We start from the raw sequence: 13,391 nt of genomic DNA on the forward strand, positions 1-13,391 counted from the left end.
ATGGAAATCACTGTAGTAGGCACTGTAGATTGCCACTAGGTTCTGGGTCCCATGTCAGGTCCTGTGCATTCCTTGAGAAAATGCAAAGTGTTCCCTGAATGGTTCTTGGTAACTTTCATGGTTCTTGGTAACTTTCATGGTTCTTGGTAACTTTCAGTGTTCAGTTAGCAGCATGGCAGCTTCTTATATGGGACATGTAGGCTAATGCAGATCACTGTAGTAGCAATGCCTAGAACAGTGATTTTCACCCTCCACAGGGATCCCACAGGCATAGCAGATGCATACTTTCATTGGTCAAAGCTGTACAAGTTTCCATACCTGAAATTCAGCTTTAATGTAGGTTTTTCTTTTTTAACATCTCATGTTTCACAGTTAATCAACAAGTCGATATATTGGGGCCAGAGTTCTCACTTCCTCTAACTACAGCTTTCATTAATGCTTGTACATTTGCCATGGTGTGGTTCTAGATGACCAGTCATTGTATGTCTAATGTTATTGAATGATATTCATTTATTATATAGAAAATACATAAATGATAATGTTACACAGATTGTGTCATGTATTTGTGGTAGGCTACTAAGGGCTCTTTCACACGGGACAGATCCGTGATGATCCGCACCGTGGATATCCGTTTGCTCAGCGTGGATCACTCTGTCGATCCCCACTGAGCAGGCAGATGACAGGTCTGTCTCTGCACTCTGTGGAGAAATTTACATGTAATATTACTGTGGGGTGTTCACTCAAGTGTTTTATGAACTTCAGTCCAGCCAGTGAAGTATGTTTCAGAGCATTTTAAAAACTCACACAAAAAATGATCCTTGCAGGGGTCTTCTGTATCACAACGACCAATAAATACACACAAAGGGGGTTATTTACTAAAGGCAAATCCACTTTGCACTACAAGTGCAAATTACAAGAGCAACGTGCACTTTAAATTGCACTGAAAGTGCACTTGAAAGTGCAGTTGCTGTAGATCCGAGGGGGACATGTAAGGAAAATAAAAAACAGCATTTTAGCTTGCATGTGATTGGATAATAAAATCATCAGAGCTTCCCCTCATTTCCGATTTTCCCCTCAGATTTACAACTGAACTTCCAAGTACACTTTCAGTGCAATTTCAAGTGCACTTTGCACTTGTAGTTTGTACTTGTAGTGCAAAGTGGATTTGTCTTTTGTAAATAACCCCCATTGCGTCTGAGTCTGTCTCTGCACAGACTCACTTTTGTCATGCCTGCCTGTTGGTTACTCAATTATCCCCTAGGGGTTAATCTTTTTTTTTTTAAGTTAGATATTTCTTTAAAGTGAACATAGGCGTTGACTTAGACAATAGCCAATTACAGGTTAGCAGTTTGCATACACAGTGAGAATGAAACTAGCTGATAACACGCTCTCATTTATTAGAAATCACATATTTTTCTCAGTAAATCAAAATTCAACAGTTTTGTTACAGTTTAAATAGACACTGACTAGAAACTACTCATAATTTGGAACTCACCACTTCACTGGCCAACTTGGGCTGCACAGGCTCCTGCACTCTCCCTGTGTGTGTTCAAACATACTTTTTGCGCAGAAGCTTGTCCCCAGGGGAAGAAGAACCATAGACAGCCCTGACTAAGGGAGAACCACACCTGAATAGATCAGGAATGCAGTCCATGTTCCTGTGCGATTCCAGTGCATTCTTGTGTGGTGCAATTTTGCAACCTATTCATTTGAATGGTCTGCAAATCCCCCCAGAATGGAGAAAAGGTAATTAATGCATTACGTTTAAAAAGCATTTTGGTACCATGAGATCTGATGCCTGCAAGCACACTGCTTTTGTAATCTGCAATTGAGGTGCATCGGAACCCACAGTAGATTGCAAAGGCAGTATATTTGGGTGCAGTGTGGGATTTTCAGATTTTTCTTGTACGAAAATCGTACAAAAATGGTACACAATAAACGGAAATCGTTCATTCTGTCCCCACATGAGAAAAACATTGGAGTTTGTCACTTCTGGAATTTTCGTATGAAAAGTCAGAATTGGCTGTTGAAAGTTGTGTACACACTATGCGAAAATCGTAGGAAAGTTCCTCAGACGCCCAATTTTCTTATAGTGTGTATGAGCCTTTAAAGCCCCCATTCTGCATAAGTGAGAACCTTCGGTGAGGTGGTTCTCACAGCAGCCCAACCTTACTGGATTGAGTCCTAAAGCTGTCAGCCTATTCTCGGTGGAGCGGCAAGCTGAAGGTAGAATCCCAGATTCTTGGAGTCTTTGTAGAATGCAGTCTTGATTCATTTATATGTGAGTCTTTTTTTATTATAAATGATGTGGTTTTAATGCAGAACTTTACTCTCGCAATTAACATTGACTATTCTTAAGCCTTATGCTGCTAGCATTGGTAAATAGATAGGAAAGTGTATTATATTTACTTCAGTTACTTCCTGGTTTCCATGCCTAGGCAAATGCTTTCATATATCCCAGAAGTTTTTCAAGAAGGGAGGAGGAGATTTCTCTAAGTACATCCTCCTGCCTGCATACCTGAGCTAAGGGCAGATGGATTCCAGATGCCAGGAACTAAATGACCTGCCCTTACTTAAGATGGCCACGGGCAGAAATGCTAGAGGAGTGTTTTTCAAAGTGATTTCTCAACAATGTAAAGCTTGGAGACATGAATAGATGGGGGAGTTGGCTTTGAATATTACAAATGAATGTAATATTGTTTTTGGTTTGTGCTGCTCAGATGCAGTGCAATTAAAATGTGAATTGCACTGTGGTCTATTTGTGTTTTTTTTTTTTCTCTGAGTGGTAACATTGTACTCTTTTCCTGGAGCTAGCTCTGATGTGAAAGAAGGTTTTTAACCCTCTAGTGTAGCTTAACCCGGCTGACTGAAAGGGGAAAGGGAACCTGCCCATATTGACCTTTCATAATTTAAAGGTCCCAATAAAGAGGTGAGCGTTTGTCCAGACAGTTCACGATAGAGGATTGCACAACTGTAATGAGTTTATGAACTTTTTTGTGGTTGTTGTTTATGTGAGAATTTTGTTGTACTATTGACTACTATTAACTACTCATATGCTACTTTTGTGATTGTTTGTGTTGTAACTGTTGATTACTTGGCATAGTTATTCATTGATTTTAATGGTAATTTGTCAGCACGGTGCAATTTTTCTTATATTTTGTGAAAGTTTGTCATAACTTTGAGCACTGCAGCTCAGTTTTGATTTACTGCTACATTGGTGAGCGCGAGCATTTTTCTTTACTAACAAAAAATTGTACTTAATAAAAATTGTTATGACTCTATACCAATTATGAGCTAGATTGTGGGAATCAGAGTGATAAAATATGGAAGAATAAAGGAATCTCTGGAAATTTTTACTTTTTTTTTTAGATGACATTTTATGTGATCCAATGTACAGTATCTCACGAAAATGAGTACACTCTTCACATTTTTGTAAATATTTTATTATATCTTTTCATGTGACAACACTGAAAAAATAACACTTTGCTACAATGTAAAGTAGTGAGCGTACAGCTTGTATAACAGTGTAAATTTGCTGTCCCCTCAAAATAACTCAACACACAGCCATTAATGTCTAAACCACTGGCAGCAAAAGTGAATACACCCCTTCGTGAAAAATGTCCAAATTTGGCCCAATTAGCCATTTTCCCTCCCTGGTGTGATGTGACTCACTAGTTTTACAAGGTCGCAGGTGTGAATGGGGAGCAGGTGTGTTAAATTTGGTGTTATCACTCTCACTCTCTCATACTGATCACTGGAAGTTCAACATGGCACCTCATGGCAAAGAACTGTCTGAGGATCTGAAAAAAATTATTATTGCTCTAAATAAAGATGGCCTAGGCTGTAAGAAGATTTCCAAGACCCTGAAACAGTTGCGGTGGCCAAGACCATACAGTGGTTTAACGGGACAGGTTCCGCTCAGAACAGGCCTCGCCATGGTCGACCAAAGAAGTTGAGTGCACATGTTCAGCATCCTAACCAGAGGTAGTCTTTGGGAAATAGAAGTATGAGTGCTGCTGGCATTACTGCAGAGGTTGAAGGGGAGGCGGGTCAGCCTGTCAGTGCTCAGGCCATACATCGCACACTGCATCAAATTGGTCTGCATGGCTGTCGTCCCAGAAGGAAGCCTCTTCTAAAGATGATGCACAAAAAAAGCCTGCAGTTTGCTGAAGACAAGCAGACTAAGGACATGGATTACTGGAACCATGTCCTGTGGTCTGATGAGACCAATATCAACTTATTTGGTTCAGATGGTGCCAAGTTTGTGTGGCAGCAACCAGGTGAGGAGTACAAAGACAAGTGTGTCTTGCCTACATTCAAGCATGGTGGTGGAAGTGTCATGGTCTGGGGCTGCATGAGTGCTGCCGGCACTGGGGAGCTACAGTTCATTGAGGGAACCATGAATGCCAACATGTACTGTAACATACTGGAGCAGAGCATGATCCCTTCCCTTTGGAGACTGTGCCTCAGGGCAGTATTCCAATATGACAACGACCCCAAACACACCTCCAAGATGACCACTGTCTTGCTAAAGAAGCTGAGGGTAAAGATGATTGACTGGCCAAGAATGTCTCCAACCCTAAACCCTATGGAACATCTGTGGGGCATCCTCAAATGAAAGGTAGAGGAGCTCAAGGTCTCTAACATCCAGCAGCTCTGTGATGTCATCATGGAGGAGTAGAAGAGGACTCCAGTGGCAACCTGTGAAGCTCTGGTGAACTCCATGCCCAAGAGGGTTAAGGCAGTGCTGGAAAATAATGGTGGCCACACAAAATATTGACACTTTGGGCCCAATTTGGACATTTTCACTTAGAGATTTTTTTTGCCAGCAGTTTAGACATTATGAGGGGTTTAGTTATTATGAGGGGACAGCACATTTACACTGTTATACAAGCTGAGCACCCACTAGTTTACATTGTAGCAAAGTGTAATTTCTTCAGTGTTGTCACATGAAAAGATAGAATAAAATATTTACAAAAATGTGAGGGTTGTACTCACTTTTGTGAGATACTGTATGTTTTGATAAAAAAAACTTTTTTTGTCCAAATTTTATCCCAAAAAAGAATACCGGAAAAAAATATGTTCTGTGATTAAAGGGACTTTTCAAAATACTTCTAAAGCCCCATACACACTATCAGATTTTCTGCTGATTCTTGTCTTCAGATTTACCAAAACCATATAATATGAGGTCAAATCTTAGGAGTTTCAATGTGTATGCAATCAGGCAGGCCTTTGCACTACATGGTTTTGGTAAATCTGAAGACAAAAATTATCAGAAAATATGATAGTTTGTATGGGGCTTAACACTCTTTGAAGTTCAAGTGAAGCAGTCGATTATATATTTTTAGTGGCATAGATTGTATGCAGGCACTAATGTATGATAGATATATCTATATGCACACACACATTTGAGTGGATTTCCCACTGTGTTCATTCAAGTAAATGAATGTGAAAGCTTTCCCTGTGGAGTGTTCTGAAATCCCAAGATTGCTCATACAAACCACTGTGAAAAAAAAAGTTAATTGTAAGAGTGATGAGCTGTACATTTTCCTGTTATATTGTACAGAATTAAGCACTTGCTAGTTACACATGAATGCACCCATTAAAAAATGTATAAAAAAGTAAAGAAGAAGCTGCTATTACTGACTTTTTCTGAAAATACTAGTTGCTTGGCTGTCATGTAAATATAAGAGCTCTAGTACTTTGAATTGCTGACCGAAGATAAGTGTGACTTCCTGAAATCTTCACTTGTTTCAGGTTACTGACTCAGAAATAACTGAAGTTAGTGAATCCATAATGACAACCAGCCATCTAGCATTTTCAGAAGCGGATCAGGAATCGCATCCTCTCATTTTCTCTCAGTACTGTTTTGTATATATATATATATATACATATACAATTTGTATGCACTTTTTTTATATCATATTTTTGAGCTGTAATCTGTAACCAACTGATGTGTAGCAAGACTTCTCTTTTTTTAAATCTGAAAGCAATCTCATGAATTGCGGTCAAGAGCTGAGAGCAATCTTGTTTGAGAGCCAGGCAATTTTCAATGAAAGCAGTAGCTGATGGAGGATTGCTACAGGAGATTATATGCTGTGTGCTGTGCGTTTAAAAGAATTTGAGGATATAAACACCCAAGTGAACATAGGCAACAGTAGAAACCTAGTGTACAAGTGGGATTCTATACTAGATTGTCACAATAAAGGATCAATGCAGTATTCTATATGCAAATGCAATATGATAATGATACCAACTATTTCTTGAAAGGCAACAGCAACAGATGCAGCAATTGCTGAAACATTACATAATTTAAAATAACAGGAACATTAAGGATTACCTAACTTTTAACAGTTGTGAGCACAGTCTGTCCTTCCCAAACCTAACACATTTTTCAAACACTCTTGACTTTTACATTTCAGTAATGTGAGAAAAATTTAATATTAGCTGACAAGCTCTACATGATTCTATAATGCATGTGGCAGGTTCTCTTTAAACCTAAACTTTATTTATTTTTTGCTACAGCTGAAGTTACATAACTTACCAGTATTAGTGTATGTTCCATGTCATGCAGGCTCATGGGTCACGTAGAAATCTTCCAGTAATGCTAGTCCTCTTCACAATCAGGGCTGGACTGGGACAAAAATTTGTCCCTGGACTTCATCCAGACCGGCCCACTTTAATTTTGCAAACACGCACAAAAACAGTATCCTGTGCACTTGCACAAGAGTGACATCATCACGACCTGGCTATCAACACAGCAGGAGCATGCAAACCCAGAAGGAAGACCGGGTGAAGGAGTAAGCCTCCAGCAGCAATGACATCACACTGCTGGAGGGCTTTGCTTCTATGGGTAGTGTGATCCCACTTACTTCTACCTTTCACAAGTGGGATCCCACTACCCAGAGTATTTTTTTTCTTGCATTGGGACACTGGATTAGATTTGGCATATTGTTAGTGTAGCGGCCACAACCTGTTGCAGGGTGGCCTTGACTTAATGGGATTACCGGTTAGCTTCTCTCAGCCTGCTCCTCCACATCTAGGGGTTCCCAGGATTGATACCCAACGACTTGTACACTGACACAGATGAAGTCCTTTCAAAAAGGTTTATTTTGCAGTAGAACTTTCACAAACACAGTCTCTTAGGGAACAGAGGGCACGGGTGAAGAACTCAGGCAACATGAACTGCAAGTTTAGCAAAGTCTCTATTTCCACCCAGAGAGTAGCCACTCGCAGCTGGATACATCAAGGCTGAACAGATCTCTAGCCAGAGATCATGGCAGTCAGCGCGTTGACTCAAAACTTGAACAATCAACTGAGGGTATACAGGAACCTTTTTCCAACCATACCTGGAGCGTTTCCTTTATGGTACTGGAAAAATATGAATTTGTCAATGTTCTTCCCAACTCAGTAACCAGGCACTTCTCAGGATGCCACTTGCTGGCCCTCCTCCGAAGAGTCCTCCCCCCGGTCACTTCCGCGAGCTGTGGTGTCCCTCCAAGCCAAGAGCACACCCAGACACTTTGAATCCTCCCTTGATTACTGTGCCTCAGACCAGCAGGTTCCGAGACTTGGGAACAGACGGATCCCCACCCCAGACCAGACAGGTCTATCAGGGGCCACTAGCAGGAACATGTTGCAGGATGTCGAACACCCTGTGACTGGGACCCATCATGGCTACCTTGGAACCAGAACAGACCACACGGGTCTCACGAACAACTCCGGAACCCTGAACACGTGACCCACACCTGTTTAAGTACCGCCTCCCGGAACTCCCGCTGACTGGCTCCGAGAGGGCCAATACCCAAACATCCAACCAGACTTGGTTCTGGCCTGTCATGTGCACCTCACCGTTCACATGAGCAGGCAGAACTTTTAAACATAGCCAGGCCAGACTGGTGTTAGGCCTACCTACAATAATTAACCCTCAGAACCTTTATTGTCCTGAGGCCAAAAACTAAATTTACAATGTGTATGACATTTGATCCCAAATGTCACCCGCTACATTAGAATTATTATTTGCACTGAATGCATTTTTGATATTATTTTGATTTAATTTTAGTTAGCGCCACATCCTTCGCTGTATATTCAATGGCTCTGCATTATGCAGCTGTGCCAGGCCGGCCGGTTACCTGGTCGGGTTCCTCAGGGCTCAAAATGTCAAGTCCTGAGCTACTAGCCAGGTCTTAATGGTTACTCACCACTAGTTGCCACACCCAACCCCTACCCTGCCCCTCCCCTAATTCCACCCCTAAACACTCCCTCATAAATTATCTCATGAAATGACACTTAACCACTTAAGCCCCGGACAAATTTGCAGCCAAAGGACCAAGCCCTTTTTGCGATTCGGCACTGAGTCGCTTCAACTGACAATTGCGCGGTCGTGCAACGTGGCTTTCAAACAAAATTGGCGTCCTTTTTTTCCCACAAATAGAGCTTTCTTTTGGTGTTATTTGATCACCTCTGCGTTTTTTATTTTTTGCGCTATAAACAAAAATAGAACGAAAATTTTGAAAAAAATGCAATATTTTTTACTTTTTGCTATAATAAATATCCCCAAAAAGTATATAAAAATAATTTTTTTTTGCTCAGTTTAGGCCGATACGTATTCTTCTACATATTTTTGGTAATTCGCAATTACCGATTATTGATTGGTTTGCGCAAAAGTTATAGCGTTTACAAAATAGGGGATAGTTTTATAGCATTTTTATCAATATTTTTTTTTTTACTAGTAATGGCGGCGATCAGCGATTTTTATTGTGACTGCGACATTAAGGTGGACACATCGGACATTTTGGACACATTTTTGGAACCATTGTCATTTATACAGCAATCAGTGCTATTTAAATGCACTGATTCCTGTGTAAATGACACTGGCAATGAAGGAATTAACCACTAGGGGGCAGTGTAGGTGTTATGTATGACATTATGTGTTTTTTTATTGTAGGGGGTGTGGCCTGGCATGTGACGTCACCTATAAAAGTGAACAGACGATCGGTGACAGCCACACAGGGAAGCACGGGGAGAGGTTTGCTTACACAGACCTCTCCCTGTTCTACAGCTCTGTGAGCCAATTGCAGGACACCAGCGGCGATCAGGTCCGCTGGTCCCGCGACCACGGTCACGGAGCACAGGACCCACGGCTGGGCACTTAAAAAGCAACGTACAGGTACGTGCTTGTGCCCAGCCGCGCCATTCTGCCGACGTACATCGGTGTGAAGCGCTCCTTAAGTGGTTAAATGTTTTATGCAATATTAAGTTACTAAATAAATATTAATAACAACTTTAAAAAAATGGCGTAGTGTCCTCCCCAGTCCATTTAGCAGGCCTTTCGAGTCTGGTATGGATATTAAGGGGAACTCCACGTCAAAATAAAAAAAGGCATGGGGTCCCCCCAAAATCCATCCCAGACCCTTATCAGAGCAAGAAGCCATTGCAGGCCAGGTAAGGAGGGGGACTAGTGAACCAGACCTGAATCCTGCTGGGTCACTTGCCAAAGCACCTTGTCCCCATGTTGAAATGTGACAAAAGACAATAGCCAGTTTTTGACAATTCCTTTATTGTAAAATAGCTCTGAGCCATCTTCTGCCCCAAGCCATGTCACCCGCCATCATCTTTTCCTGGTGCTGTCTCTCTTGGCACCATCTTCTGTCACCATTGTCTCTCTCGCCCCCATCATCTCCTGCCGCCGTCTATCCCGCCACCGCCTACTTCTCTCATTGCTGTGTTCTTCCTTGCCGCCGTCTTCCTCCGTTGTGTTGTCACCCGCTGTCTGGCGTCTCTTACACAGCCATGGGGCATGATCTTTCAATAATGTCTCATGGAGAGCCTGCCCACTTTATTAAGAAAAAAAGGGCAGGCTCTCCGTGTGACGTCATTGGATGGTCACGCCCCATGTCTGTTTAAAGCCCCATACACACTATCTTTTTTTCTGCTAAGTTTTTCCTTCAGATTTACCAAAACCATATAATATGAGGTCAAACCTTAGGAGTATAAATTTGTATGCAATCATGCAGGCCCTTGCACTACATGGTTTTGGTAAACCTGAAGGAAAAACTCAGCAGAAAAACTGATAGTGTGTATGGGGCTTTAGAGACTCCAAACAGCGGGTGACAACACAACGGAGATAGATGGCAGCGAGGAAGAATGCGCCGGTGGGAGAAGTAGGCGGTGGTGGGAGAGAGACAGCACCAGGAGAAGATGACGGCGGGAGACACAGCTCAGGGGGAGGAGACAGCTCAGAGTTTTTTTACAATAAAGAAATTGTCAAAAAACAGCTATTGTCTTGTGTCACATGTCACTGCTTTTTCTGGTGAATGAGTAGGGGTACAAAGTACTCCTACCCATTCACATGGGGGGTGGGATCTGGGGCCCCCTTGTTAAAGGGGGCTTCCAGATTCTGATAAGCCCCCCGCCCACAGACCCTCACAACCACCAGGCAAGGGTAGTGGGGATGAGACCCTTGTCCCCATCCAAACACCCAACCTCTATATGTTTAGGGCATGCAGCCTGGTATGGTTCAGGAGGGGATAGTGCTCGCTCGTCCCCTACCTTTACTGACCTGACAGACTGCTTGCTCGGATAAGGGTCTGGTATGGATTTTGGGGGAACCCCATCCCCACAGGAAGCTTCTCTCTCTTTCTCTGAGCATATTCATTGTGTGTGACTGGGAGTGTGGAGAACCGTAAAAGATCTGCAGTATACAAAGTGTTGCCCCTGGATTGCAAGACATCTGGTATAGGCGAGAGGCTGCGATTGTTTTTTTACATAACGCTCCTTGCGCTTTACCATCTGGTAAGCGCATTCTTTTGTCGGTGGCTGGGCACATTAGTGATAGGTGTGTGAAATCACTGTGGTGTGTTATTTTTGTAGCTGAGCGATTTGCTTTCAACACAAAGATTATCCTGTTATGGACTTTTATTAATTTAATAAGTCAGAGACTTTATGATGAATCTAGTGCTGTCTTATTATAAGCTACTTTTATGTATTGGCGCAGCTCTTTTCTTCTACTTTCATTAATTGTGTGCATATCCCACAGTTGAGCAGCAGCCTTGCGATTTTCAATTTTCTATTCAATATTTACAGTGATTTTCAATTTTTTATTCAATATTTATCTTGTTTTATTTAGCATTTTTGATTGTTATTTTCTTTTAGGTCTCAGCGCGGTTTTACCCCCCTTGTTTTAAGATTACACAGGCATTGCTTAAAATTGCATAAAATCTGCAGCAAAAAGCTCTGAAAAAAAATACTCAGAATTTTTAGGTCATACAAGTGTGAAAGGGGCCTTGCGGACCTCAAGTTGCATGAAAAGTTGGCCAAGTGTCAAAGGAACCTAATGACCTAATCCGACCAATATCTGTGTAATCTTGCGGTATACAGTATGGACCTGAAGTCGCATCAAAGTCAAACTAAAGTAGTGCAGGGTCAAGTTTGACCCACTTTCAGGGTGCACAAGTGAGAATAGGGCCTAATTCAAAGGTATTATCCATGAATCTCATTCACACTGCTGCAAGCTGAAAGTAACACGATTTTGCTGTCACTTTGCTGCCGAAACTTGGCCCCAACTTGGGAATTTAAAGGTAGTACTGCTCCCTGTATACCTCAAGTCACACCAAAGTAGTACAGGGACAACTTTGAAGTTGTTGCAACTTGAAGTAGCACAGATATGAATAATTATCATTGAGAATCATCTGGTACAACTTGTCATGCAACTCGGAGGTCCAAATTTGCTGGAAAAGTCACCCAAGTGTGAAACAAGTCATATACATTTTAATAAAAAGGAGCTCTCATGTATATTTGCATAGTCCTTACTATCATGCAACTTGAGGTCTCTAAGGCCCCTTTCACACTTGTGCAACTTGAAAGTCCATCGATTTTGCTGAGATTTTTGCCGCAAATGTGTGATGATGCCAAATATACATCAATGAACCCCACCCACACCAAATCTAACTACCACATCCACCCCCACATTGAGTAAGCACATACATACTACAATTACCCAGCAAATGAACATCACCTCCTCTTTGCTGAAGAGGGACCTTGCCATGTCCACCTAGATGGAGATCCTGACCAGCACAGGACCTTCCGGGTGATTACAACCAGGGCTGACACATACAACACTGCCTATCCACCAGCTAAATTCATGACCTGCAATTTGCCACAGCTATATAAAGACTCCACCTAAACACCTTTATCGTTTACTTGCAGGTATGCTGAAGAGATTTGTTTTTTGGTTCATAATTATATCTTATCATTTATATGGTTATAAGATAGGTATTACACTTCTCCAAAACCAACACCTCCAAAACGAATTAAAAAGAAGAAAAGAAAAGAGAAAAAACAACAAGCTCAATAATGTATTTTTATTTTGCCAGCGGAAACAAAATTTTGTACATCCATTTACTAGCATAAAAAAATATTCTACAGGATATATGGTGCTACATTTAGCAAAACAGTTAGCAATTGGGTTTTAAGGGCCCTGCTCATAGGAGCTTACCATCTAAAATCTGTCTAAACCTTAGAAAGCTTTACTTTGAGTATATAACAGGCAACACATTTCATAGTGTAACTACTCACCCAACAAACCACATTACATTTTTTTTTTTCAAAGTTTTATTGGATTTTATCATAGAATACAGAACATAGGAAAACAGTATATTTTGTATGTCAATACTTAGTAAAGGTACATAGTTTATTGGTTGCAGATAATAGAATAAAAAAGAATAGGCAAAGTGAAACATCAGAAGTGCTATATCGTAATAGGAGGTGAAGGGCATTATCTTCCCCCCTCAGACACCCCATCTGGGAGCATACTGTGTCTTGAGGGAGAGACAACACATCCAACCTCCATGTTACCTTGTGTATGATATAAAAGGGTTGCCAAAAATCTGAAGTACAGAAAGGGCATGTAACTTATCATATTGGTAGCATTTCAAGATTACAACAATGCAGCTAGATATAGTCAACTGTGATGCAATAGTCGATATTTCGTAATTGAAAAATAAATAACGATATAACTATGATGTGTGGCCTATAACGTCTAGGGTCACATATCAATGACAGTAACGATAGAACAGGTGATCTCTTTGGGTATAAATATTTTAGGGTTGTGTTGCAAGTGTAGGAGTTTGAGGTAGGGGTATACAGTTAGGGTGTACTAAACAGGGATTACATCTGTTTAGGAATGCGGTGACTAGCAAGTGGGCCCTGGCATACATAAATTTCATGAGACAATGGTTGTTTCCCAGTGTGTGATACATTGGGAGAATTTGAGTGGCCTTCTGAGGGCACTGAGCCATTGCTGGTGAGTGCAAGTACATTTGAGAAGGACCTCCCATTTCAGAATATCAGTTGTTTTGGTGTCCTGTATTGGGTTGGTGAGTAGCTTGTAG

The sequence above is a fragment of the Lithobates pipiens genome, unplaced genomic scaffold, assembly GCF_037356315.1.
Source record: "Lithobates pipiens isolate NorthernLeopardFrog02 unplaced genomic scaffold, aLitPip1_a1.2 Scaffold_8, whole genome shotgun sequence".
Classification (NCBI taxonomy): Eukaryota; Metazoa; Chordata; class Amphibia; order Anura; family Ranidae; genus Lithobates; species Lithobates pipiens.